Here is a 26,538-nt window from a genome sequence, read left to right as displayed (position 1 = left end):
AGTGCAGGGCTTTCGACTGGATGCGTCTGCCAAAACCCCTTGGAAGAATCCAGCTTCGTAAATAACTTGGCGTGAGCCATTTCGCGAGTGAGCTCTTCTTGCTTAGGGATGGGTAGTGTTCCCTCATGATGTTACGATTCAGATCTTTGGGGTAGATACAAATGCGAAGATCCCCTGACGGTTTCCGTGGGTTCCATGGCCTTAGAAATGACGCCCTGGTCCTGGAGGTCTTGCAGCTGCTGCTTGAGGCGGTCCTTAAGGGGTGCCGGCACCCGACGCGGTGCATGAACCACGGGTGTGGCATTCGGTTTCAGAGGTATCTTGTATGTGTAGGGGAGTGTGCCCATACCCTCGAAGACGCTGTGGTATCGTGCTATGGTGTCATCTAATTGGGTTTGAAGGTTGGCATGTGGCGAGGCTGATGCCTCAGGGGCGACATAGAGTGAACCCGCTGCACAAGATTCAGGATTTTGCAGGCCTGAGCACCGAGCAAGGGAGCTTTGTTGGACGCTACTAATTCGAAACACAGGGTGGCTCTTGAGGAACGATGAGAAACCACAAGCTGGCATGAGCCACTGGCAGCAATGGCATTGCCATTGTAGTCGATGAGCTGGCAGGCCGAGGGAAGAATGCTTGGCTTGACGTGGATGGTATCCAGGTCAGACTTCGAAATGAGGTTCGCTGAAGCGCCGGTGTCCAGCCTGAAGCGTATGCGAAATTCGTTGTCCGTAAGGGTGGCACACCACTCATCATCCGGATCAATGCTCAGTACTGGGGGTGGATTAGCCTTTTTTTTGGAAAGCATCGTATGCTTGGTGATGATGCCCACCCGGAATGGGGATGTGAGATCCTCGGTGTTGGGATCTGGAACCATGTCGGAGTCGGAGTCTGCAACGGGTTGATGCACTGACTGGACGTTCCTGCGCTGCGACTGGGATCGCTGTGTGGTGGGCAGTTGAGCAGATCTGCACAGGGCTGCGTAATGGCCAAGCTTGCCACACTGGAGACAGCGTCGAGATTTCGCAGGACATTGCCGCTTTAAGTGGGCGGAGCCACAGTTGTTGCACGTCATGACGCCGACGTCAGGACGTTCCGTGCGCCACCGCGCATGCGCGGTGCGGTCGAAAAATGTGCGCACATGCACAGTTCGATCCTCGGCTTCGCTGTCCCCTCGGTCGCTGTGCGCATGCGCAGGAGCCCGGGAAAAGCGCGCGAAATGGCTACCCTCATCCAGACTCAGGCCCTGGAGCTGTTTTATGGCCTGCACCCGCTTCGCATCGTGGGGTCCTTGCCGCGCCGTCTCTGTCACCTTGATATGGGAGTACCGGTTGTTAGCGTGCTCATGTAAAACGCAGGTTTTGATGGCGATGGTGAGGGTGAGCTGCTTAACTTTGAGGAGTTGCTGGCGAAGGAGATCGGAATGGACCCCGAAAACGATCTGTTCGCGGATCATGGAGTCGGAAGTGGAACCGTAGTTGCAGGATTGTGCGAGGATACGGAGATGGGTTAAGAAGGACTGAAAAGGTTCACCCTTACTCTGAAGCCTCTGCTGGAACACATAGCGTTCAAAGCTCTTGTTGACTTCGATGTCACAGTGGCTGTCGAACTTCAGCAGGACTGTTTTGAACTTTGTCTTGTCCTCGCCTTCAACAAAGGTGAGGGAGTTAAAAATGTGGATAGCAGGTCCCCGATTGTAGAGAGGAAGAGGGCAATCTTTCTGCTATCCGATGCAGCCTCGAGGTCAATGGCTTCAAGATACAGCTGAAACTTCTGCTTAAAAATCTTCCAGTTCGCACCGAGGTTGCTGGCGATGCGGAGCTGCGGGGGAGGGCGGTCGCTGACCATGTTACCGGATGGATGATCGCTGGTCAAAGGCAGACTACCTCAAGGTGGGTCCGTCAAACTCAAACATAACTCACTGGTACCATGATGTGTTGGGTAAGCTGGGTCTGCGAGGACTGCGTTTACTGTAGCAGAGAGAGACAGGCTTCCAACATTTGAAGAAATGCAACTCTATTTTACTAAACTCTGAACTGTTAAACATGCTTGAACTGTGGGTTGACGCTATGCTGAGTTGACTGGAGACCTGAGGCTAACCTGACCAGATTATTTTACTACCACATGGTGGATGGTCTAGTTGTTGTTCACAGGCTCTGACTGTCTCAGAGGCTGCATCCGAAGAGAGCGGGAAAACTAGTGCCCCCTGGTTATATAGTGGCTGTGCCCTGTCTGGTGATTGGCTGCTGTGTTCTGTGTGTTCATTGGTCATCCTTTGTGTCACTCACTGTCTGTCTGTGCACCATCATATACTTGTGTGTATATTATGACAGTAGCGACCGGGAATTTCCAGGTATTTCCTGACAGCTGACATGGTGCGGCCGTCAACAGCATCTAATGTTAATTAGGGCACTTAATGATGCCCCAGGGGCTTCACACCAGAAATGACTGTCCCACCAGCTGATTTGCTTGGACGCGCTTGGCATCTCACCGCTAATGAGGGGGAGCAGCACTTTAACCGCTCCCGCTGAGGAAACCCCACACACATGCAGCCATGCCACCACCTTTATCACAGATCAAATGTTCAATTTAAAGTGATTGGCGAAACTAGCCAATGCAATGAGATAGGAAAGTTTTTCACACAGTGAATTGTATGGGTCTGGAATGTACTGCCTGGAAATGTGGTGGAGGCAGGTTCAATTAATGCATTCATGAGGGCGTGAGATGATTATTTGAAGAGAAACAATGTGCAGGGGTATGGGGAAAAGGCAGGAGAATAGCATTAAGTCATGATGTTCATTTGGAGAGCTGGTGCAGACACAATTGGCAGAATGGCCTTCTGCAGATTGGGTGATTCTACCTTGCCATTTCTGTAACGCAATTAATAAGACTGTCATTTATTGAAAATGTACATAGAGAGGAACTTAAATATGACAATATTAGCAAAGTTAACTTATCTCATTCCACTGTACAAGGACAGGATTACAGTGTGATTTTATGTTTGAAAGTGCACCTTGGAAGGATTCTCTGCACCCCAACGGAAATCACATTCGGCGATGGGGCGGAGAATCCAGTTTCCCGCATGAAATCGGGACCACGCCGCTTCGGCGATTCTCCACCCCAAAAAAAGCGACTTACTCGGCGAGTGCGCCGCGCAGGGTATCCACCACCTGAGGCCATTGCCAGAGGCTACCCAGCTATTCTCCGCCCCCGACCGGCCGTATTCCCGATAGAGTGGATGTAATCTGGTGCTGCCGCTCGGGATACTCGTGATGCAGCTGCAGACTCAGTCTGTGGCCGCCACAGTTGGGGGCGGGCCAATCGGAAGGCAGGGGCCTCATTCGGGACTGGACTTTTATTGTGCGGGCAGTCCGGGTCAGGCGCATGGCCGACTGGGGGCACTATTTCCGCGGTCCAGGTCCGCGGGCTGAGTCCGCCATGGAGCACGGCGTGGCCGCTGAAGGCCGCCACCATGCGCCTGCGCAGCCGTTGACCCAGAAGTGCGGGGGGCTGTATCGGCAGCTGGAGCTGCAAGCTCCACGACAGCTGCCTGCTAGCCCCCATCTGTGGTCTTTTGATGCCAGATTTTCCACGACGGCGTGGGGACATAGTCCCTGAAACGGAGAATCCAGCCCCTTATATTAGTGTAGGAGAACGTTCCAATTCGGCATTTCATAAAAACAACAAAGAAAATATAATATTTTGCATTGCAGAAGAGCATATGCTTGACTTTAGGATGAATAACAAATTGACCCTTAAATTATTTTGTTGTTCATTTGATATATTTTGAGGCATTTTTTTAAAGGGATTTTGTCACATCAACTGAAGGTAGTGGAGGGCTTGGCAGGGGCAGAGGTTGAAAGGTAAAGCCCCTGGAACAGCTCAATGAAGGATGTTTCTAAGAAACTGTTAATGGACTGATATTGAATTATAAGCAAATGAAAAGAGAGTTTAACAATCAGGACAAACTGGGGAGAAATGCCAGTAAGGCTCATTGCCCCCAGCATCGTCATGCAAGAAACCTACTTTATTTCGAGCTTTAACAAAATACTTCATGTAGTGAACTATATTGATCTTCATTTTCCAAACTAGTTAACAAAAGAACCCAGTCTGGAGATAGTATAGACCACTAGGGGCTGGTTTAGCACAGTGGGCTAACCAGCTGGCTTGTAATGCAGAACAAGGCAGCAGCGCAGTTTCAATTCCCATACCGGCCTCCCCGAACAGGCGACGGAATGTGGCGACTAGGGGATTTTCACAGTACCTTCATTGAAGCCTTCTTGTGACAATAAGCGATTATTATTATTATTACATGTAAGGAACCTAAAACTGCATGGTGACAAATAACCTATAAAATAATGGAGGGAGAGAAATAAAATCTCCTCTTTAAAATTTGACCAGGTTAGGTCTTTCATTACCAATAAGAGTTCAGCTTGCTGCAATTGTCTTGCAACATTTTCAAGCTGTAATGGTTACGGCTCCCGCGCTAATAACCATGCTACAAGGTTTGTTCAGCAAATTACATGCTAGGCCGGAAGGAGAATGTCCCATCACCCCGAGCTCATAAGTCACTGCAATCCCTTTTCCTCATGGCAGGCGTAACTGCAGATCAAAGGCAGAAGTTGACACTGAAACACAAGTCCCAGAACCACTACAACAAATGAGATGATTAAGGGGGGAATTCAGGATGATACAGTCAACAGGTAGAAACCTTTCTGTTTATGTAATCAAGGACTGCAGTCCATGAAGAAATAAGCACAGAAATAAAATCTCACTGCACCTCAGATGGATAGCTGTTGAAAAACATTAGCTAAGCTTCTCACTTCCATATTATTTACATTCCGAGAGATTTTACTTTCGCCTAGCATCCAAAGCTTTCAAATTTTTCTGAATAATTTGTTGATTTCAAGAGTTAAGCCCACCTGATTGACATTACAATCTTTGTAGCGGATTGACCACATGAGAAAGTGAAGTTGACCGCATGTAGAAATCCATCGGATCATGCTGTCGGGTCTTATGGTAGCAATGAGACTGCATTGCACGCTTGTATATGGAAACCATAGGATGTCATCTAAATAATCTCAGCACTTAAATAAATGCAGTTCCAGCAGTTTAATCATGGATGGGCTCCATCCTCCAGGGAAAGACTAGATCGAATCTGAATGATTCTAAAGGACGGTGAGAATCTGATGTTTAGCTGCCTATCAGTGTCTGGTTTCTGTTTTCAAAAAGGGTTTCATGCTCACTGTTTACCTCTAGTTGTTTATTCAGTTCCTAGTATAGTGGTGGAATAAATATTCAAGTCAGTGAGTGAATCATACTGTTTGATCATCTGTTCTATTCCAAATGGGCTGGCAGTTGTAAATTCACAGACGTCAGCCTCAATGTCATAAACACCAGGGGCGTCATTCTCCGACCCCCGCCAGGTCGGAGAATGGCCGTTGGCCGCCGTGAATCCCGCCCCCGCCCCCGCCGAAGTCTCCGGTACCGGAGATTGGGCGGGGGCGGGAATCGGGCCGCGCCGGTTGGCGGGACCCCCCGCTGGATTCTCCGGCCCAAATGGGCCGAAGTCCCGCCCAGAAATTGCCTGTCCCGCCGGCGTAAATCAAACCTGGTATTTACCGGCGGGACCAGGCGGCGTGGGTGGGCTCCGGGGTCCTGGGGGGGGCGCGGGTCGATCTGACCCCGGGGGGCGCCCCCACGGTGGCCTGGCCCGCGATCGGGGCCCACCGATCCGCGGGCGGGCCTGTGCTGTGGGGGGCACTCTTTCCCTTCCGCCTCCGCCACGGCCTCCACCATGGCGGAGGCGGAATAGACTCTCCCCACTGCACATGCGCGGGAAACTGACAGCGGCCGCTGATGCTCCCGCGCATGCGCCGCATTTCCGCGCCAGCTGGAGGGGCAACAAACGCCATTTCCGCCAGCTGGCGGGGCGGAAATCCCTCCGGCGTCGGCCTAGCCCCTCAATGTTGGGGCTAAGCCGCCAAAGATGCGGAGCATTCCACACTTTTGGGCCGGCGCGATGCCCGTCTGATTGGCACCATCTTTGGTGCCAGTCGGCGGACATCGCGCCGTTGGGGGAGAATTTCGCCCCAGAATTTTAGAACCAATTTCAGAATCCTCCGAAAACAGAAAAAAATCCATCCAAATACCCAATCGCAATGTGATAAGGGGGCTTCACTTCATGAAAGCTAGAATGGTTTCTAAAGGGACAAGGGGAAATTACTTGAGCCACAGATATCACATCAAAATAACTTAATTGTGGTGAAATAAAATTGAAACGACATTTATGTTGTGTTAGGGCAGCATGGTGGCACAGTGGTTAGCACTGTTGCTCCACAGCGCCAGGGTGCCAGGTTCGATTCCCGGCTTGGGCCACGGTCTGTGCGGAGGCAGCACGTTCTCCCTGTGTCTGCGTGGGTTTCCTCCGGGCGCTCCAGTTTCCTCCCACAAGTCCCGAACGACGTGGTGTTAGGTAATTTGGACATTCTGAATTCTCTGTCTGTGTACCGAACAGGCGCCAGAATGTGGCGACTTGGGGTTTTTCACAGTAACTTCATTGCAGTGTTAATGTAAGCCTACTTGTGACACTAAAGATTATTATTATTACCTTTGATAATCTATTGTCTACTCTGCTTTGACATTTAATTCAAATGAATAAAGCCGAGATTCATTCAGAATCAGAATTGAATATATGGAACTACACTATTGAAGGACCTTGCCATTTAAATGATCTCTTCTTGAGAAGTAAAAAAAAGGTGCTGGACCACTGTTAACAAATCTGTTGGACCAAAGAGCCCTGGAATTCGGTGGGGTTCTGATTTATTTTATAATTTCTGTCATGTCTCTGGGGCTTCTGTTGATCATCTGGTAAAGCTATAGCAGTAGATCAGGAGAAATCCCCTGGAAATCCCGTGCAAAGTCTTTCAAAAAAGTGACAAAACATCCATACTGCGCACTTAGATAAATGATTATGACTGTAAAATGCAACAAAATATAACTTTACGACCTGGAGTTTCCATCAATTGTTCAGATTTCTCCGACTCAATCGCCAAAAGCTGAGTAATCGGCATAAACAACTGGAATTTTAAGCTCAAGTTATGTTCAGCTCAACTGGAGTTTCTGCAATTTTTTGTGGTAGTTTAAAATGGAACCATCCAGAAAACTGGAACTCCCCCAGGATGAATGAATCACCATTGGTTAGGTGGATTGGCCATGATAAATTGCCCTTAGTGTCCAAAATTGCCCTTAGTGTTAGAACATAGAACATAGAACAATACAGCGCAGTACAGGCCCTTCGGCCCACGATGTTGCACCGAAACAAAAGCCATCCAACCTACACTATGCCATTATCATCCATATGTTTATCCAATAAACTTTTAAATGCCCTCAATGTTGGCGAGTTCACTACTGTAGCAGGTAGGGCATTCCACGGCCTTACTACTCTTTGCGTAAAGAACCTACCTCTGACCTCTGTCCTATATCTATTACCCCTCAGTTTAAAGTTATGTCCCCTCGTGCCAGCCATATCCATCCGCGGGAGAAGGTTCTCACTGTCCACCCTATCCAACCCCCTGATCATTTTGTATGCCTTTTGTTGGGTGGGGTTACTGGGTTATGGGGATAGGGTGGAGGTGTTGACCTTGGGTAGGGTGCTCTTTCTAAAAGCCGGTGCAGACTCGATGGGCTGAATGGCCTCCTTCTGCACTGTAAATTCTAACTCTGAAAATTGGAAGATTTCATCAACTTTACTTATTTACTGCACCTTCAGGAGGCTTCAAAAATTGAATTGGATTTAACGTGTGTAAGGAAACTAACATATGAATTTTGAAGTAATATTTTCTGAAAATCGATTCAGGAAATGACTACTGTAACACAATTGAATGAGAAAAAATAGTTGTAAAATGTTTAAAAATCATTTTCATTCATTTAAAATAGGGTTAGGCTCAGGTGGTTGATTGATGCTGAGTGATTCTGTCTTCTTTTGCACCCCACTTCCTTTTGCCCTGACTGGCAGCAATGCCTACAGTGGTTTAGATGTTCTAAAACCCTTCACAAATTCCATCACCCTCTCCTCCATAGACCTTCCTTAAACCTTTGAACAAGCTTTTGGTCACCCTTCTTAATATCCATTTCATTGGCTTGGCTACTATTGTTTTGTGAATAAAAAATACACTGGAAATTACCGGGGGCTGTTTTTCTATGCTAAACATACAATAAGGATGTAGGCAAGTAACCGTTGATGTTATCATTATTTTCTGTATCTTGAGGGTGTTTCCAATGTTTGGCTATAACTCAAATATGATTTGAGCAGAACCCATTGTGAAATGCCCTCCTTATGATGGTCTCCTCCCACGTCAGGGTTTTCCAGTTGGTCTTGTAATAAGTTCCTTACAAGGCTATTAACATAAGGGGGCAAAGGCACCACAGCTGAGGACTGTTCCTAAGCTCAGACATAACCTAACAGAGAATTGGAGGCCAAACACTGAAAGAGTTTTGACTACCAGTTACCAGTAGAGTTCTAGAGCGGATCCTCGTTTGGAGCTGTGAAGATTGTATCCCAAGGGAATAGCCTGGACCCTCAAAGATTGAGAAATTAATTTTTGCTCACAATGGGGAGCTCACTAACTAACAAACAAATAAATAAACAAACATGCACACAGGCATCCACACATCCATGCTGTGACTGAAGGAGCATTGGAATAGGTCATAAAGCTCCCAAGCCTATTTCACAATTTGCAAAAGAGAGTTGGAAAATTCTGCCACCCTTTGCATGTGGAAGTGCTACCTAATTTAACTCTTGCCTCTAATATTTAGAAAATATCCCCAGCTCTAGAATCCCCAACCATCAGAAGAAGTTTCTCTCTAGCTACCCACTCTGTTCTAAAAAGGACGATAAGCTTCACTGTATATATATTCTCAATAAAAAGAATGTCATTCATTTAGCCCCACTGTTCGTATTCTAGAATAAGTTATAGTAAAGCTTGCTATTATGTAACACTGTACACAATCTCATGACAACTCAAAGTACTTTACAGCCAGTGAATTACTTTTGAAGTACATGTGACGTTACGTAGAATGTCTAGAATATAAAGGGTTCATATAATATCATAATTGACCACTAGATGGAGCTAGATGCAGAACTATATAAAGCACGGACTGGCTTCTGGGAGAGGGCTGGAGAGAGTGCAGAGTACAGTTATAGATAGAGTGTAGAGACTACTGTTAGTAGAGTGTAGATTACTATATTGTTGCTTGCTATAGGAGTAAGTGGTCAAGCTTTAATAAGTAGTGTAATAAATGCTTTGTTGTTGAACTTAGCTTCTGTGTTCTTTATGAACACTACGACATCCATCGATGGTAAGAATCACAAAGAACACCACAGTACAGTCATTGTACTGTAGGAAACCCGGCAGCCAATTTCTACACAGCAATGTCCTACAAAGTGACAATGACCAGATAATCGCTTTTAGTGATGTTGATTGAGGAATAAGTATTAACCAGGGCGCCAGGGAATCTCCCCTACTTTTGTTTGGAATAGTGTCATGAGATCTTTCATCTGAGAAGGCAGAGGGGGCCTCGGATTAAAGTCGCAACTGAAAGAAGGGACTTCAGAATGTGCAGCCCTCCACTGAACTATCAGCCTAGTTTCTGCGCTCATGTTTCTGGAATGAGGTGCAAATCCACAATTTCTGGCTCAGAGCTGAGGGTATGCAACAGCTGGCATGTACGGACATGATTTATTGTGTGCATCTAACTAGAAACCTGTCAACGTATAGCGAATCACCATTTCACTATCACAATTTCTGCATCAGTGTCAAACGATGAACTGATTAATTGAATAGCACTAAAATGTACTTAATAGCATTATACTGATAAAACCAGTGATTTCTTTCTGCAGCGCTCCAAAAAATTAACTTTACCTAAACAAGTTTGTTTATATCCAAAGCATTTGTTATCTTTTTATATACAGCAAGATGAGTCCCACATGAACTGCTAGTTTAGAAACTCCGAGCAGGAGAATTTGAAATGGGATTTTAATGTTGTTCAGATGTTATGCTCCCATGTCTTCTGATTCAAAATGGCAGATCTTTTACGTTTGAAACATTGCTACCAATTAAAAAGAATTCACTGGTATTCATGATTTCTCTGAAATGGTATTTTCTTTCCCCACAGACATGTCACAATCACCTTGCTTGCTTCAAGATTTGCTAAAATGCCCATTCTGTGGGAGTATAAATGCATTTAAATCCAGTGAACCGCACACAGAATTTAAATACAGTTTCATAATATCCAAAGAAAAAAGAAGCTGTGGATTTGGTGAGATTGTGCAGACATATCATGAGATCAATGTGTTTGAAGAGCTATGGCTCCTCAGGGATTCTCCATTGGGGCTACAGTTACTCTCACAATATTGCCCCCCTGTGGAGATAGGAATGTGATCCAATTCACAAGTCATGGAGCCAACTCAGCATTGATTTAACACACTCAACTAGACAGTAGCTAAATTGTTCTTTCAACTCTAATTATTCTTAATCTGCATCCCACATCTGACAGCAGGGCATAAGGTGTGAAAGACCAAACCTTCCCTCGAGCCTGATTGACAATTACATACTTAATTGACTTTGCACACTGCCTCTTTAAGAAGATGACGAAGCACAGGTTAACTTTCTGAACTTGCGGCAGGTTCTTTACCATTAATCAGATTTATAAATCATGGTCCTCAAAGCAGTGAAAGAGATGGTAAAGAGATTACCTAGATAGTATCCACGGGCGCGATTTACCCACCGTGTTGCGCCCGTTGCGCAGGGTACATCGCAGCAGGCTTGGCGCTAGGCAAAGAGCCGATCGTGTGTCACCCGACCCATGACACCTGGCAAGATCTGGATCACCTGCCGCTGGGCGTGATCATGATAATCATACTTAAATGAGTCATTAGACTCATCTAAATATGTGCAGTCTGTTTGAGGCCGCACGGTAGCACAGTGGTTAGCACAGTTGCTTCACAGCTCCAGGGTCCCAGGTTCAATTCCCGGTTGGGTCACTGTCTGTGCGGAGTCTGCACGTTCTCCCCGTGTGTGCGTGGGTTTCCTCCTGGTGATCCGGTTTCCTCCCACAGTCCAAAGATGTGCGGGTAAGGTAGATCGGCCATGCTATATTACCCTTAGTGTCCAAAAAATGTTAAGTGGGGGTTACTGGGTTATGGGGATAGGGTAGATATGTGGGCTTCAGTAGGGTGCTCTTTGTAAGGGCTGGTGCGGAATTGATGGCTGAATGGCCTCCTCCTGCACTGTAAATTCTATGATTCTATGATCACCGGCCGCACCAGGGAGGCCTTAACCATGCGTCAATTAGTACTGGAGACCAGGCTTGATTCCAGGCTTGGGAGGGGTAAAAGGCTATTGGAACCCTTGGGTGGTCAGAGCAGGGCACTGCCTCTGGCACCTGGGCACCCTGGCAGTGCCAGAGTGCTGGGTTAGCGGGGCCTGAGGGGGCCAGGCCCATGAAAGGGGGATGAAGGGAAGTGTGAAGGGTGGGGGCTCTCAGCAACCCAACAGCAAAGTATGCTAATTTGGTGAAGAGGAGGACCATGCCCACAAGGATGGATAGGTGTGCAGCAGGGTCACCCTCATGTCTGGTGTGGGGAGGGCTCACAACTTTTAGTGATGGGGGGAGGTTGCCCCTCGGGGGATGTGGGTTGGGGGTGTTGCCCATTTCTGCCGGGAGTCACATTGTCCATTTGTGGGAGGTGTGGGGGGTTCTTCAATCATTAAGGAACCCTAACAAAATGGTGGCCTGATCGCTGAGGAGCCTATCTTAGCGGCGTGTTTAGTTCCAAGTTCCACACTACAGATAAAGATTCTACGGGTGCGATTTTACAGCCGTAACACCTTTGAGTGAGAGCAGGGTGCAGCCATTAGATTGCGGGAGAGGCTGAAATCGAGAACCATGCCAGCTAGCGATCGGTTTGCAGTCTAGCCGGCCCGTTCCAGTTTGCATAATCAGGATCCTGCCTTGGCCTGGCGAGAAACCAATAATCACAGAATTTACAGTGCAGAAGGAGGCCATTCAGCCCATCGAGTCTGCACCGGCCCTTGGAAAGAGCATCCTACTTAAGCTCACACCTCCACCCTATCCCCGTAACCCAGTAACCACACCTACCCTTTTTGGACACTTAAGGACAATTTAGCATGGCCAATCCACCTAACCTACACATCTTTGGACTGTGGGAGGAAACCGAAGCACCCGGAGGATATTCACGCAGAACGTGCAGCTTACGCACAGACAGTAATCCAAGCGGGCAATTGAACCCAGTGCCCTGGCGCTGTGAAGCAACAGAGCTTACCACTGTGCTACAGTGTCGCCCCACTTAAAGCCAATCTCCATACAGGAACAACCCCCTATATAGCAGCCTCCCGCGATTTCATTGTCTCCCCAGCAAGTGGTCACGTGAGCACTGGTTAGTAAACCTTTTTAAAAACATGAAGCTGGCGGAATGGCTGCTGTGGGGATCCGAGGAGGTGAGTAGCCATCTTCGACCTCGGGCAGTGAGTCTGGGGTTGCTGCCCCAGAGCTCGCAGGGGGGACGGGGGGGGGGGGGGGGGGGGGGGGGGGTGCATGGAGGGTGACCTCAGTCGGGGGGGGGGGGGGGGGGTGAGGCCCATTGGTGGTGGCTCACCCCTGCCGGGGGGGGGTCTTAGCTCTTGCGGGTCCGCAATGCCAGCCCCTGTATCATGAGTACCCATTACGGGGGCAACCCCCAGAGTCTGCCTGTTTGTCCCACTGACCTCCCATAACTCCCACTGACCGTGGAGGCCACTGGGTGCGCGGCTGAAGGTTACTGCTGGCAGGGAATTGGCAATCGTAGTTAAATGAGCACTTCCCAGCTCCCAAGTGAATTCCTGTGGGTAGGCGGCCATGTAGCACGTGGGAGTTATTACTTAGCGTCCCAAGCAGACTGTGATACCTGGACACTGCAGGAAGTAACACCACGGACGCAGCGGCCAACATTTGAACACCCAGGGACTGCACCCCAGCACCGGGGACATTTCTGTGACCAGAGAGTGGGTGTGTGCACCGGGCAGGGGATGAGCGTCTGGTCCAGGTAACATTACATGTGGGTGTCCAGGGTCTGGGGTCCAAGGATCAGGGGCCCCCGCTGCAGCCAGGGGTGCATGGGCAGGACATGTTGGATGGCAGGGAATGTAGGGGGGGTGGGGGGTGAGGAGGAAGCAATGGGGATTGGAGGGTCCCAAGGTGGAAGACATCACTGGTTGTCAATCCCTTACCCTCCAATTCATTCCAGATATTACACAAGATGGATGATATCTTCAACCCCACTGGAGCTGCCATCGCGGTGCTGCTGGCAGGCCAGGTGCCCAGACTCCGGACGAGGCGACGGCAGCAGTGTCGACAGAGGTTCAAGGAGGCAGCCCAGGTCCAGGGGTCGAAAGATGGCACGAATATCGCTTGCGCACACCATGCCGTCAGGGAGTGCCCTACATCAACAGGAAGGCTTTCCACTCACTTAACGTCCAGCTCATTTGCAACCACCACATGAAGATCATGAATGCGTGTACACGCTTCTCAGGGAGTGTGCACAAAAGCTACATACTGAGGCAGCCGGACATCGCCAGCCTCTTCAAGGACCACCCAGGATGGCCGGTTTTCTCTTGGGGGATAAGGGATGCCCGCTGAGGACCTGGCTAATGACGCCAGTACAGGAGCCGGTGACTGATGCGGAGACCCGATAAAACGAGGCCCATGCGGCCATCTGGGCTGTCATTGAGCAGTGTACCGGACTCCTCAAAATGCAGTTCGGACGCCTCGACTGCTCTGGTGGTGCACTGGAGTACATTCTCAGAGGGTCGCCCGCTTCGTGGTGGTCTGCTGTGTCCTCCATATCCTGGCACAGCAGCGGGGCAATGTGGTGGAGGGGGAGGAACATACGTCCATCTCCAATGAGGCGCTGGACCAGGAGGGACTAGAGGGCAAGACCAGGGAGTTTCCGTAGGATCAGCCGGAGAATGGAGGGCAGGCAGCCAGAGGGCGAGGGAGGCCCTCATCCTCACCCGCTTCATATAGGACGTGGCCTCATCCATCAACCCACCCCCTTCCCTCACCACCACCCTGTTCTACCCTCCCAGGGCCTGTGTGACATCAGCCCAGGGTGACAGGATTGTATCTGCACTGTCAACCGGTCACTGACCATGGCAGGGGGATAATGATAACCTACTGAGAGCTGAACGCCAGTGCCCCTCATACTTTGTCAACGTCTGAGTCCTGCCTGTCAGCTGAGTGCTCGCTCACATCCATCACCTGCACATGATGTGCCTGGGGTGGGGGGAAATCCAGGACCACCATGCGCGGGGGGCAAGGGCAGAGGATTGATAGTCGGTCCGCGTTGCAGAAGAAAGTGCCAGAGGCATCATATTTCTCAGGTGCAATGTTTTTTAATGCTGTACAAATGTGTCCCCGACTGCCACTAGCCCATGATGGTGCCGCACCCCAACCCCTTCCCCCTCACCCCACACTCCCCCCTTTCCGCTCCTCACCCCACCCTCTCTCCTTTCCCCCCTCACCCCCTTACCCCCCAGAATCCTCTCAGTGATCCTCGAACTGCTTAGCCTTCAATGATCTACAGCACCGTCTAGGGGTAGACCCAGGATGCACATCAGAGATGGAGGCAGCCAGCTGCTTACCCCAACCCGTGGCCTTCGATGCCCCTGGTGGGTGTCCTCTGAGGGCCCTGGGGCTTAAGGGCTCCAGCCCATTTGTCGGCAGCGCATGCCTTGCCGTGCCAACCTGTTCAGGGTGCTGACGCTGAGACGCGCCATTGTCAAGGGGGAGGAACTCGGGAAGCTGGTGGCCCCCATCGCCACTCCATATAGTGGCTGCACACTTGTACCCAGTGCCCCCTCCTCCCGGTCGGTGCGCAGAGGGCAACTGGATTGAACCCGGCTGCCACTGCGTCATCTGGCTCTGCCATCCCTGGCGGCTCCCCAATGTCTGCAGCATAGTGTTGATGCCCTCGGCAATTCTCCTCAGTGACTGGCACATGTTCTATCAGCCCCAGCAATGTCCACCTGTGATTGGGACATGCTCTGGAGTGCCTCAGCAATGCCCAACTGAGACTGGGATATGCACCGCAGCATCTCAAACAGATCCACCTGGGACTGGGATACGTCCTCCAGCGAGTCGGGCATGCTGTCGAGGCCCTCAGCCGTGGTTATCACTGACTGAGCCACGCCTTGGACACCTCCACTCATGACGCTGACGTTGTGCACCAGGCCCTCCACTGCGGTCGGCATCCTAGCAGTGTTGGCCTCAGTGCCACGCATTGCCGGCCCCATCTCCGGCACTGTGGCCTCTGTGTTATGGGCCAGGGTTTAGAGAACCTCAAATTGTATCATGGAGTTCACCTGGCCCACAGCTTTTAATAGATTTTGCTATGGGGAGCACACGGCCCACTCTACAGGTATGGTACAGCAGAAATGGAAAAGTATTTTTTAAAGCAAAACAATGTTTATTCTATGAACTCAAGTTAACCTTTTTAAAACATACAGTGAACATCTTAGCAACCATTAATTCAAATACAACCCCCAAAGAATACAACACTAAGTAATCCTTAAGTTGTACTTTTAACATCCTAAGACTTAAAAAAGAATGTTTAACAGAAGCACATCAGGTTAAAGTCACTACTGAGAGCAGTTATTAGTTTTAAATAAACAAAGGATCGATTTACATTCCTTAGGTTACAGAGAGAGAGACTAATACACCTTCTGGCTGTGACTACAGCTATCCAGCTCTGAAAACGAAACTAAAACACACCCTGCGGAAACAGCCTAAAACGAAAGTAAAAATCTGACAGACAGCCCAGCTCCACCCACTCTCTGACATCACTGATAAACACCCATTTCTTAAAGGTACATTTCTTAAACACCCATTTCTTAAAGGTACATTTCTTAAACACCCATTTCTTAAAGGTACTCTCACATGACATCTGGGACACCTCCAATTGGCTGTGGACCTGCAGGAGTGTCGCTGACATTCCCTCTGAATATCATGGTTGCACCCTATCGACTGCATTAGCTCCGGGTAAACTTGTTCTAGAGGTTCAGTATCTGACTTGGACCGCTGGGTCCTGGGGTCCAGCAGACTTCCGACTGCTGTCTAGCCTCTGGGTTCCTGGCTCCACTTGATGTGCATCATCAACTGTGAAGTGCTGACCAGAATGGGCCCCAGAAGCCTGACCCCTGCTGTGGCTTACCAAGGTGTGCGTCTCTGCGTTGGTGGAGGGTGGGGATGATTGCTGTGCCGTGAAAATGATGATCTCCTCAGAGTGCTCTCATGGAAGACTGCGGGTGGGGGTGAAACCGGATAGGCCGGCACCGTTGGATGGGGATCACGCAGAATAATAGACATGTGGTCAGTGAGAGGGGTGGGTCAGCCTGTATGATATTAACAACTCATGTGTGATAGCCATCTGGATTTGGATTTGTTCATTGTCATGTGTACCAAGGTACAGTGAAAAGTATTTTCTGCGTGCAGCTCAAACAGATCATTTGGTCCATGAAAAGGGAAGAAATTAGATAATAGAGCAACACAAGGGACGCAATATAAATACATAGACACCGGTATCGGGTGGAGCATCCAGGGGTGTAGTATTAATCAGGTCAGTCCATAAGAGGGTCGTTTAGGATGTGGGAGCCAGTGGATCCAGCCCTGTGGCTGACACTCAGAGCCCCTCGGAAAACAGGAAATCCCCACTGCACTCGACCGCGTCCAACAGTCTGGCCCCAAATCGAGGAGCTGGTCTCGTCAGTGGCATGGTTGCGAGCTGTGTGGGGTTTGCTATGCAGGATTGATTTAAGTGTTGCTCCCCCTTGTTGGCGGGGAGCTATCGGATGCGGTCCCGGTGAATCAGCTGGCAGGACCATCATTTGTGGCGTGAAGCCCATGGGGCATCACTGAGTGGCCCAATTTATATTTGATCCCAGTGACGGCCTCGCCAGGTCGAGCATCGGGAATCTCGCGGCAGGTCCTGCTCACTAGCACACCTAAAAACGTTTCCATTAAATTGCGCCCTAAATGTGGGATTTCCAGGTGAGAAACTTCCCAAGCCCCCCAAAATTGACTAAGGGTGCGATCTAACCAAAAAAAGTCCATTCTGGGTCTCTGAGGTGTGGAAAGTGGAAAGCGCTGTTGAAGAAGCTTTGGCAAGTTGCTGCAATGCATCTTGTCGATATCACATGCAGTTGTCACGGTGCACCCGTGATGGAGGAAATAAAGGCTTAGTTTGATGGATGGGATGGCGATCAAGTGAGCAGGTGTTGAGTTGCTTGAGTTTGTTGGAGCCACAATCATCTATGCAAGTGGAGAGTATTTCATTGTATTCCTAACTTGCCTTATAGATGATAGACAGGCTTTGGGGAGTCAGCAGGTAAGTTACTTACCTCAGAATTCCCAGCCTCTCATCTGCTCTTGTAGCCACAGTATTTATATGGCTCGTGCAGCTCATCTTCTGGTCAATGGCAACCCCCAGGATGTTGATAGTGAGGGGATTCAGCGATGTCAATGCCACTAAATATTCATTCAATGAATATTCACAGAATGAATAGACTCACCTGAGGAAGGAGCAGCGCTCCAAAAGCTAGTGATTCAAAACAAACCTGTTAGACTTTAACCTGGTGTTGTAAGACTTCTTACTGCGCCCACCCCAGTCCAATGCCAGCATCTCCACATCATTGAATATTAAGGGGAGATGGCTAGATTCTCCCCAGTCAGAGATGGTCTTTGCCTGGCACTTGTGTGGCACAGATTTACTTGTCATTTATCAAGTCACACCTGAATGTTGTCCATCTCTTGCTGCCTATTGGCACAGACTGCTATAGTATCTGAGGATTTGCGAATTTTACTGAACACTGCGCACTCTAAGTGAATATTTCCACTTCTGACCTTATGATGAAAGGAAGGTCATTGATGAAGCAGCTGAAAAAGGTTGACCCTGATGAACTCCTGCAGCAAAGTCCTGGGACTGAGATCATTGGCCTCCCACAACCACAACCGTTATACTTGATGTCACTCCAAACAGTGGGAATCCCTCTGGTTCCCATTGACTCCAGTTCTACGAGGGTTCCTTGATGCCTCATTCAGTTAAATGCTGTCCTGATGTCAAGGGCAGTCACTCTCACCTCCCCTTTCAAGTTCAGCTTTTGTCCACATTTGGGCCAGGCTTTGGTGAAGTCAGGAACTGAGTGGCCTTGGCAAAACCCAAAATGAGCATCAGTGAGCAGGGTTATTGCTGTGTAAGTGCTGCTTTATAGCACTGTCAACGACACCTCCCATCACTTTTCCAATGATGGAGAGGTTGATGGGGCTGTAATTGACTGGACCGGATTAGTACTGCTTTTTGGGGATAGGACTTAACTGGGCAATTTTCCATATTGTTGGGTAAATGCCAACTTTGTACAGAATAGCTTTGTTAGGGGTACGACTAGTTCTGCAGTCAAGTCTTCAATACTATTGCTGGGATTGAGCCGGGGTCCAGATTTTGCAGTACCCAGTGCCTTCAGCTATTTCTTGATTTCACGTGGAGTGAGTCAAATTGGCTGAAGATTGACATATTTGTTGTTGGGGATCTCAGGAGGCAGCCAAGATGGGTCATCAACTCAGAACTCCTGCTTGAAATGGTTGCAAATGCTTCGGCCTTTTGGCTCCTCCATCATTTAATTGTCCACCACCATTCACAACTGGATTTGGCATGACAGTAAGGGGCATCGTGTAGATAATAAAGAGCAAGAAGGAAACCATGGTCTTTGGGCAACTCCAGTGGTTATGGTGCTGTGGGGGGAGGAAGATATATTGCTGGAGAAATGCTGGTTTCATTTAGACAAGAGGCAGTAAAACCACAAAGACCGTTCAATGAATCTTGACAAGAGTCAGGAAGGGGTGTAATGTGAGCAGTCAATTATCACTATTGATAGTGAGTGATGGTGGTATAGTGGTGAGCATAGCTGCCTTCCAAGCAGTTGACCCGAGTTCGATTCTCGGCCATCGCAATAACAAATTGGAAATTATCAATATTGATGTGGAGTCTGTAGCTAAAGTTAATCAACCATCCAAAACCGAAGGAAATTGAGATTCCAAGATGAGGTGAGTTTGGAAAGTTTGTATCAATCATGAATAAATGACGTGAACTCTTCAGATTACTCGTGTCCCTTTAAGACAATTGTACAAATTTAGAAGCACTTTGGTCTCACAGAAATACTGTACTATTTATTTATAATCTGTGACCTGTGTAAAATTTCCAGTATCGCTCACAGGCCTCGAATGTTCAGGTTAAAAGAAGTAACTATGACAGAGATTGGAGGGAGGGGAGGGGGGGGGGGGCGGGGGGAGTTTAATTAGGATGTCAACCTTGACTCAGGGAGCTCTTGCTTCTGAGTCTGAAGGTTAGGTTCAATCCCGAGATTTCAATGCATAAATCAGCAGGCACTGTTGTGTAGTCATGGGAAGTACTTCTGAGCGATGTGTTAAACCACGATCCTGCTCTCCTTTACTATTTGAAAAAAGAGTAGCGCATTCTTCAGGTTTATCCTACAACAAATACAATCGACAATTTTTTGGCTTTTGTCCTGATTTCCCTAATAGTTTAATGGATATTCATCCTGATTTCTGGAACAGTCTACTGATTTTCTTTTGGGGCTATTAGTTCAATATGTACATTTCCATGTCTTTGGCATCGGAATGTCTTGGTAGTCTCGGGGGTCTGATAAAATTCTCTGTAATTTTCACACTTTTGAGTTCCCTGATGGCGATGGAATATTTTTGGCACCATTTTTATCTAAATGCTGCGATCTTCCAATATAAGGATACCAATACAATATCTGCCTGAGACACGAACCCTGGGATAAAACAGAATTGCAGCATCTTTCAAACAGACAAAGTTGGGCTTGATCACTAGATCACCAGCCTTCATATTCCCAGTAATATCTAAGCACAGGAGGTTGGCATCACTGATTTGCAGCATGAACAATTGGCATGCACCCAACCCTCCCAGAATGTAAATTTACCATACGGTACAATCTTGCGCTTGAGTCTTCAGCAAACATATCTACGAAGACAGCTGCCTGGTGTGACTGTAATTGAAAAGCAGATATGAAAAGAGATATAAAGCTACCACGGAGGCTGTTGAGTATGGTAAGATGATCTTATGCTAGAATTGCAGGTCACGTTTGGGCAGGCTCCAGGTTGCAGTTATGCAAATGTGGATCTTGCATTGACTTCTCACATCGATGGAGGAAAGGGATATCTAAACATCTGGGCTCACACGTCAACAAACACAGTGAGGTCACCCCCTGGCCTTGTTTATACTTAATTTTACAAGATTGGATGGCACGAGAAGCTCAACGGTGCACCTTTGTAATTGATCCTTGTGCAGGAACTGAAATCTGAAGCTGGCCCAAGAGTTCAAGAAATGAGGCCAGAGGCTCAATTCCCAATCCCTGTTAATAATAGTACCATTAAAATAAATAAGCAATTAAATAAAATACACAGATCTATATTAGTACAGTAAAAAATAATTTCCACCTTAGTGCTTCTGGCACATTTCAGCAGCAGCTGAAGGAATTGCAGAACTCCTCACCCCAACTCCAACCCATCATTTTCTTGGAGGGCGGGGGAGGGGTGGCAGGGCAGTGAGTTTTATGCTTTGTGCTCCTAGCATATGCTGGGAAGCACGAATATTTATTCTAATGTGTAATTTTAAAACGCCATTTTGTTGCAAAGTGTGTGATAGGATTTATATACCTTCTGCTATAGTGTTCCACACATTGGAGTAAATTTTCATTTTTAGCAGTAGGACATCAATCTGGTGGATCAAAAGTCCCAAATATAGAACCCGTTCCATTTTCATTCCATTCAGACGAAAATTTGCTCCATTTAAGCATCCAAAATCCTAATATACCCTAAGCAGAAGAGAAAATGTAATGTACCTGCCAATTTCAGATTTAATAAAACCTCCATATGTTTCTTGGTATTTAACACTGATAGATGTTTTTTTTCTTTTGTGTTTAAGTTCAAAAAAGTGTATTACTGAAGTGTCCTATAAACCATTGAAAATCAAGAAAAAATATTTTTCATAAATCATTTCATGAAGCAGTTTTACCAGTAGAGGGAGCAAATAACCACCAACCAGTATAATTCCCAACAAAGATTATTAACAATAAAATATCAGAACCACAACCTGCTCATGCATTTTTGTTGCAGCAGACAATTTTCAATTGGGGTTTCAATTGTAAGGGGAACAGACAGGCATTTCTGTGGCCGCAAAAGAGACTCCATGATGGTATGTTGCTTCCCTGGTGCCAGGGTCAGGGATGTCACTGCACGGCTGCTGAACATACTGAAGGATGAGGGAAAACAGACAGATATCATGGCATACATTGGTACCAACAATATAGGCAGAAAAAGGGTTGGAGTCCTGAAAGCATAATTTAGGGAGCTAGGAAGTAGATTAAAAAAACAAGACTCAGAAGGTAGTAATCTCTGGATTACCTCCGGTGCCATGTGTTGGTGAGTAAAGAAATAGTTGGTTAGTCCAGATAAATGCCTGGCTGGGGAAATAGTGCAGGAGGCAGGGCTTTAGATTTCTGGGCTATTAGAACATCGAACATAGAACATAGAACATGCGTGGCTGGGGACTCATTTAAGCCCTCACTACCATCCTATTCCTGTAACCCAATAACCCCTCCTAATCTTTTTTGGTCACTAAGGGAAATTTATCATAGCTAATCCACCTAACCGGCACGTCTTTGGACTGTGGGAGGTAACCAGAGCACCCGGAGGAAACCCACGCAGACACGGGGAGAACGTACAGACTCCGCACAGGCAGTGACCCAGCAGAGAATCGAACCTGGGACCCTGGCGCTGTGAAGCCATAGTGCTAATCATTTGTGCTACTGTGCTGCCTATTGCGACCATTTGTGGAGATGGTGGGTCTGTACAAGGCAGATGGCTTGCACCTGAACCGAAATGGGACCAGTGTCCTTGCGGGGAGGTTTTCTAGTGCTGTTGGAGAGCGTTTAAACTAACTTGGCAGGGGCCTGGGATCCTGAGAGAAGGTTCAGCGGGGATAGATAGAATCATAGAATTTAATGCCGAAGGAGGCCATTCATTGGGTGCACTGGCCCTTGGAATGAGCACCCTACAGCCCACTCTTCCTTCCTATCCCCGTAACCTAATAAGCCCACCTAACCCGTTGGACATTAAGGGGAAATTTATCATGGCCAATCCATCTAACCTGCACATCTTTGGACTGTGGAAGGAAACCGGAGCACCCGGAGAAAACTCTGCAGACACGGGGAGAAAGTGCAAACTCCACACAGACAGTCACCCAAGGCCGGAGTTGAATCCGGGAACTGTGAGGCAGCAGTGCTAACCACTGTGTCGCTAAAATTAGAAGGGACATCAAGGAAGTCAGGAAGGCATAAAATTATTAGACCAGTTAAGTCACAAGGGAGTTTGGCAAGATTGGATGGTATTTATTTTAATGCAAGGAGTCTGACGAACAAGGCAGAAGAATTGAGGGCATAAATTAAAATATGGGGGTATGATATATTTGCTGTCACTGAGGCATGGTTGAGAGAGGGGCAGGATTGGCTGCTCAATTTTCCGGAATACAGAATCTTCAAGTGAGATAGGGAAAGAGTTAAAAGGGGAGGGGATGTTGCAATTTTGATCAAGGAATCAATTACATCAGTAAGAAGTGACAACATCTTAGAAGGCTCTTCAAATGAGGCCATATGGTAGAACTTAAAAAGCAAAAAGGAGAAATCACAATGCTGGGAGCATTCTATAGGCCCCCTAACAGTCCGAGAGAAACAGAAGAGCAGATCTGACAAATTTGAGAGAAGTGTAAAAGTAATAGGGTAGTGATAGTGAGGGATTTAAACTTCCCTAATATTAACTGGTAGCCAGAGTGTGAAAGGCTTCGAGGGAGTAAAATTCTTAAAAAACATCCAGGAAAACTCTTTAAGCCAGTACGTAGAAGGACCTACAAGAGAGGGGGCGGTCCTGGACTTAATTTTCGCTAATGAAGCTGGGCTAGTGGTTGAAGTAATAATGGAAGAGCATTTTACAGATAGTGATCATTGCTCCTTTTGATTCAAGAATGTTATGGAAAGGACAAGGATGCGCCTGAGATGAAAGTTCTAAATTGGGGAAAGGCCAATTTTAATAAGATCAGCTATGATTTAGCCAGAGTGGACTGGGAGCAGACACTTGAAATGAAATGAAATGAAAATCGCTTATTGTCACAAGTAGGCTTCAAATGAAGTTACTGTGAAAAGCCCCTAGTCGCCACATTCCGGCGGCTGTTCGGGGAGGCTGGTACGGGAATTGAACCGTGCTGTTGGCTTGCCTTGGTCTGCTTTCAAAGTCAGCAATTTAGCCCTGTGCTAAACAACTTTTAGGTAAATCTGTGACAGAACAGTGGGACCCATTCAAGAAGGAAATAGGGGCGGGATTCTCCAAGTCCCACGTCGGGCCGGAAAATCACCGCAACCGCGCCACGCCGCCCCGACGCCAGCACGCCGAGGAACGGAGAATCGGCGCCATTTGCGCCAGCGCGTTTGACGTGGCGCCGGTCGCAGGCCGCTATCCACGGCTGGGCCGCTATCCGTGGCAGGGCCGCCAATTCTCCAGCCTTGATGGGCCGAGTGACCTCGCGGAAACGGCAGAGTCCCGCTGGCGCCATCCACACCTGCTCGCAGCCGGCGAGAACTCTGCGCGCAGGGTCAGGGGCAGCCAGGGGGGGGGAGAGGGCTCCTTCACCGGGGGGGCCTCCGATGGGGTCTGGCCCACGATCGGGGCCCACCGATCGGTGGGCTGGCCTCTCCAGCCCCGGCCCTATTTTGTTACGCGACCGGCCACTGAACCCCCACGCCATGTTGCGTTGGGGCCGGCGCGTTGAGGAAGTCCCCCGCGCATGCGCGGATTTGGGCGGTGCCATTGCGCATGCGCGGGTTGGGGCGGCGCCACTGTTCATGCGCGGGTTAGTGCGGCGCCCAGTTGGCGCCGGGAAGGGAGGCTGGAGCGCCTGAATCGGTAGTGCCCACGCCCGTTTCGCGCCGTCGAGAAACGCGACGACGTTCACGACGGCGTGGACACTCTGCCTCCATTTCGGAGAACCCCGCCCAGGGAGTGGACAGTGCCAACATGTTACAATCAAGAAAATGGGTGGGACCAACAAATCCAGTGAACCTTGGATATCGAGGGACATACAGCATTGGATCAGGAGAAAAAGGAAGGCTTATGGCAGATATCGAGGGCTCAAAATCGCAGACGCCCTAGAGACACATAGAATGTTCAAGAGGGAACCTAAAAGGGAAATTAGGAGAGCAAAAAGGGGACATGAAAGGATATAGGCAGGGAAAATAAAGGAAAATCCTAAGCTGCTTTACAAGTGTGTGGAGCCAGAAGATGTAGGTAAGGATCTAAATTAATACTTTGTGTCAGTGTTCACGCGTGAGAGGGACAGTGTGGGTATAGAAATCAGGGAGAAGGACTGTAATAAAATTAAAGAGATCAACATAGACAGAGAAGAGGTTCTGAGTGGTCTGGCAGGCTTCAAAGTAAACAAATATCCAGGGCCAAATGAAACTTATCCCAAGCTGTTGAGTGGGGCCAGTGAGGAAATAGCAGGGGCACTGGCAATAATTTTCAAATCCTCTCTGGCCACAGGAGAGGTGCTGCAGGACTGGAGGATAGCTGATGTGATACCATTATTCAAGAAGAGAAGAAGGGATAAACCAGGAAACTACAGGCCAGTCTGTCTAACCACAGTGGTGGGGAAACTATTGGAAATAATTCTGACAGACAGACTTAATCTGCATTTGAAGAGGTAGGCATTAATCAAGAACAGTCAGCATGGTTTTGTTCAGGGGAGGTCATGTCTGACCAATTTGATGGAATTTTCCAAAGAGGCAACCAGGTGTGTAGATGAGGGAAATGCATTTGACATAATCTACTTGGACTTCAGCAAGGCTTTTGATAAGGTCCCACATGGGAGATTGATATCGAAGATAAAAGCACATGGGGTCCAAGCAAATTTGGCAAATTGGATCCACAATTGGCTGAGTGGCAGGAAGCAGAGGATGATGGTTGACGGGTGTTTTTCTGACTGGAAACCGGGGGCCGGGGGAAGAGGTTCACAAAGGTTGGAGGGTTAAAGAAGGGTCCTGAAAGGGGGGGCCTCTGCAACCCATAGCGGGGTGTCCTCACTTGGGGAGGGGGTGTAATGCCTGTGTCTGCGACGAATGGCATTGCCTGTGCATGGGATATGGGGGACCCACAAGCTGACTTGGGGCACCCTTTCAAAATGGCTTCTCAATCTCTGAGCCGGTCTGACCAGCAAGTTCAGCTCCCTGCTGAAAAAATTAGGGCGCAATTCTCCGGAAACATTTCGAGGCTTGCAAGGCAATTCAACGTTAATTGAAAATGAAAAATGAAATGAAAATCGCTTATTGTCACAAGTAGGCTTCAATGAAGTTACTGTGAAAAGCTCCTAGTCGCCACATTCCGGCGCCTGTTCGGGGAGGCTGTAACGGGAATTGAACCGTGCTGCTGGCCTGCCTTAGTCTGCTTTCAAAGCCAGCGATTTAGCTCTGTGTTAAACAGCCCCTGTTTGGTCGACTTAACGAGGCCTCTCAGGCTTCTCGCCGCAAATGAAGGCTCACCAGCTGATTTGCCAGGACCACGCTCACAAGGCCCCCGTTGACAAGGTCGAGCAGCACTTACTCAGCCAACCCCAGCTCGCAATAACGCGCTGAGGAAACCAGCCCCAATATTCGGGGACACAGATTTGGGGAGGCTGCAAGACGCTGTGGAGGCCAGGAGGGATGTACTATTCCCCTGATGTTCCCGGAGAGTCATCCACAGGGAAGCCAGTACTGCTTAGGATGAGGTGAGCTCGGGGAGTGTGACCAGCAGGAATGGCCTCCAGTGCCATAAGGTCAACGACCAACAGCGGACAGTACAAGTGTGTAGACATCAACGCCCCCTCCCGCCCCTTCCTCCCCCGGGAGCAGCCATCCCCCAACTCCCCATGCGGCCCCAACCCTTTGTCCACTCCCTCCACCTTCAACATACTCAACCCTCCATACACACACCCCATCCCACCACTGTGAACCACGTGTGTGGCTAATGATGCCCTCTCTGTGTTTCCTCAGGAAAAGCTCTCCCGGAATCGTCGGGAGAGAGCCCAGACTGGCGGAGGCGTACCGGACTTAAGAATCCTCACCTACTTCGAGGAGTGGGCCCTGAAGGTGACTGGGATTGCCGAGGACAGGGCAGTCACCAACGCTGAGGCTGACAGACATCGCAGAGCTGAGGAACCACTGGACTCCACCCGGAGGAACTGTCAAACGTGAGTTGTTATTGCCTTACTGACTGCCCCATCCCTCCCACTGACCACATGTCCATTCTCCCGCAGGTCCTCCAGTCGATGGCGCTGGCCCATCCCGGGCGGCATCCCCTCCT

At 48.6% G+C, this 26,538-nt stretch overlaps 1 protein-coding gene and 1 non-coding gene across 3 annotated transcripts in view; one reads left to right on the top strand and one right to left on the bottom strand.

Annotated features, from left to right (window-relative positions):
* The window catches only part of LOC140425184 (histone deacetylase 9-like), a 1,432,561-nt gene that overhangs the window by 984,424 nt on the left and 421,599 nt on the right, over positions 1-26,538 (bottom strand). The gene's annotated exons all lie outside the window — the stretch shown is intronic.
* Positions 18,987-19,058, top strand: trnag-ucc (transfer RNA glycine (anticodon UCC)). The gene has a single exon. It is a non-coding gene; the product is annotated as a tRNA-Gly (tRNA).

The sequence above is a fragment of the Scyliorhinus torazame genome, chromosome 6 (assembly GCF_047496885.1).
Source record: "Scyliorhinus torazame isolate Kashiwa2021f chromosome 6, sScyTor2.1, whole genome shotgun sequence".
Taxonomy (NCBI): Eukaryota; Metazoa; Chordata; class Chondrichthyes; order Carcharhiniformes; family Scyliorhinidae; genus Scyliorhinus; species Scyliorhinus torazame.
Note: the sequence above shows the minus strand (reverse complement) of the source record. Positions and strands in the feature narration are given on the sequence as shown.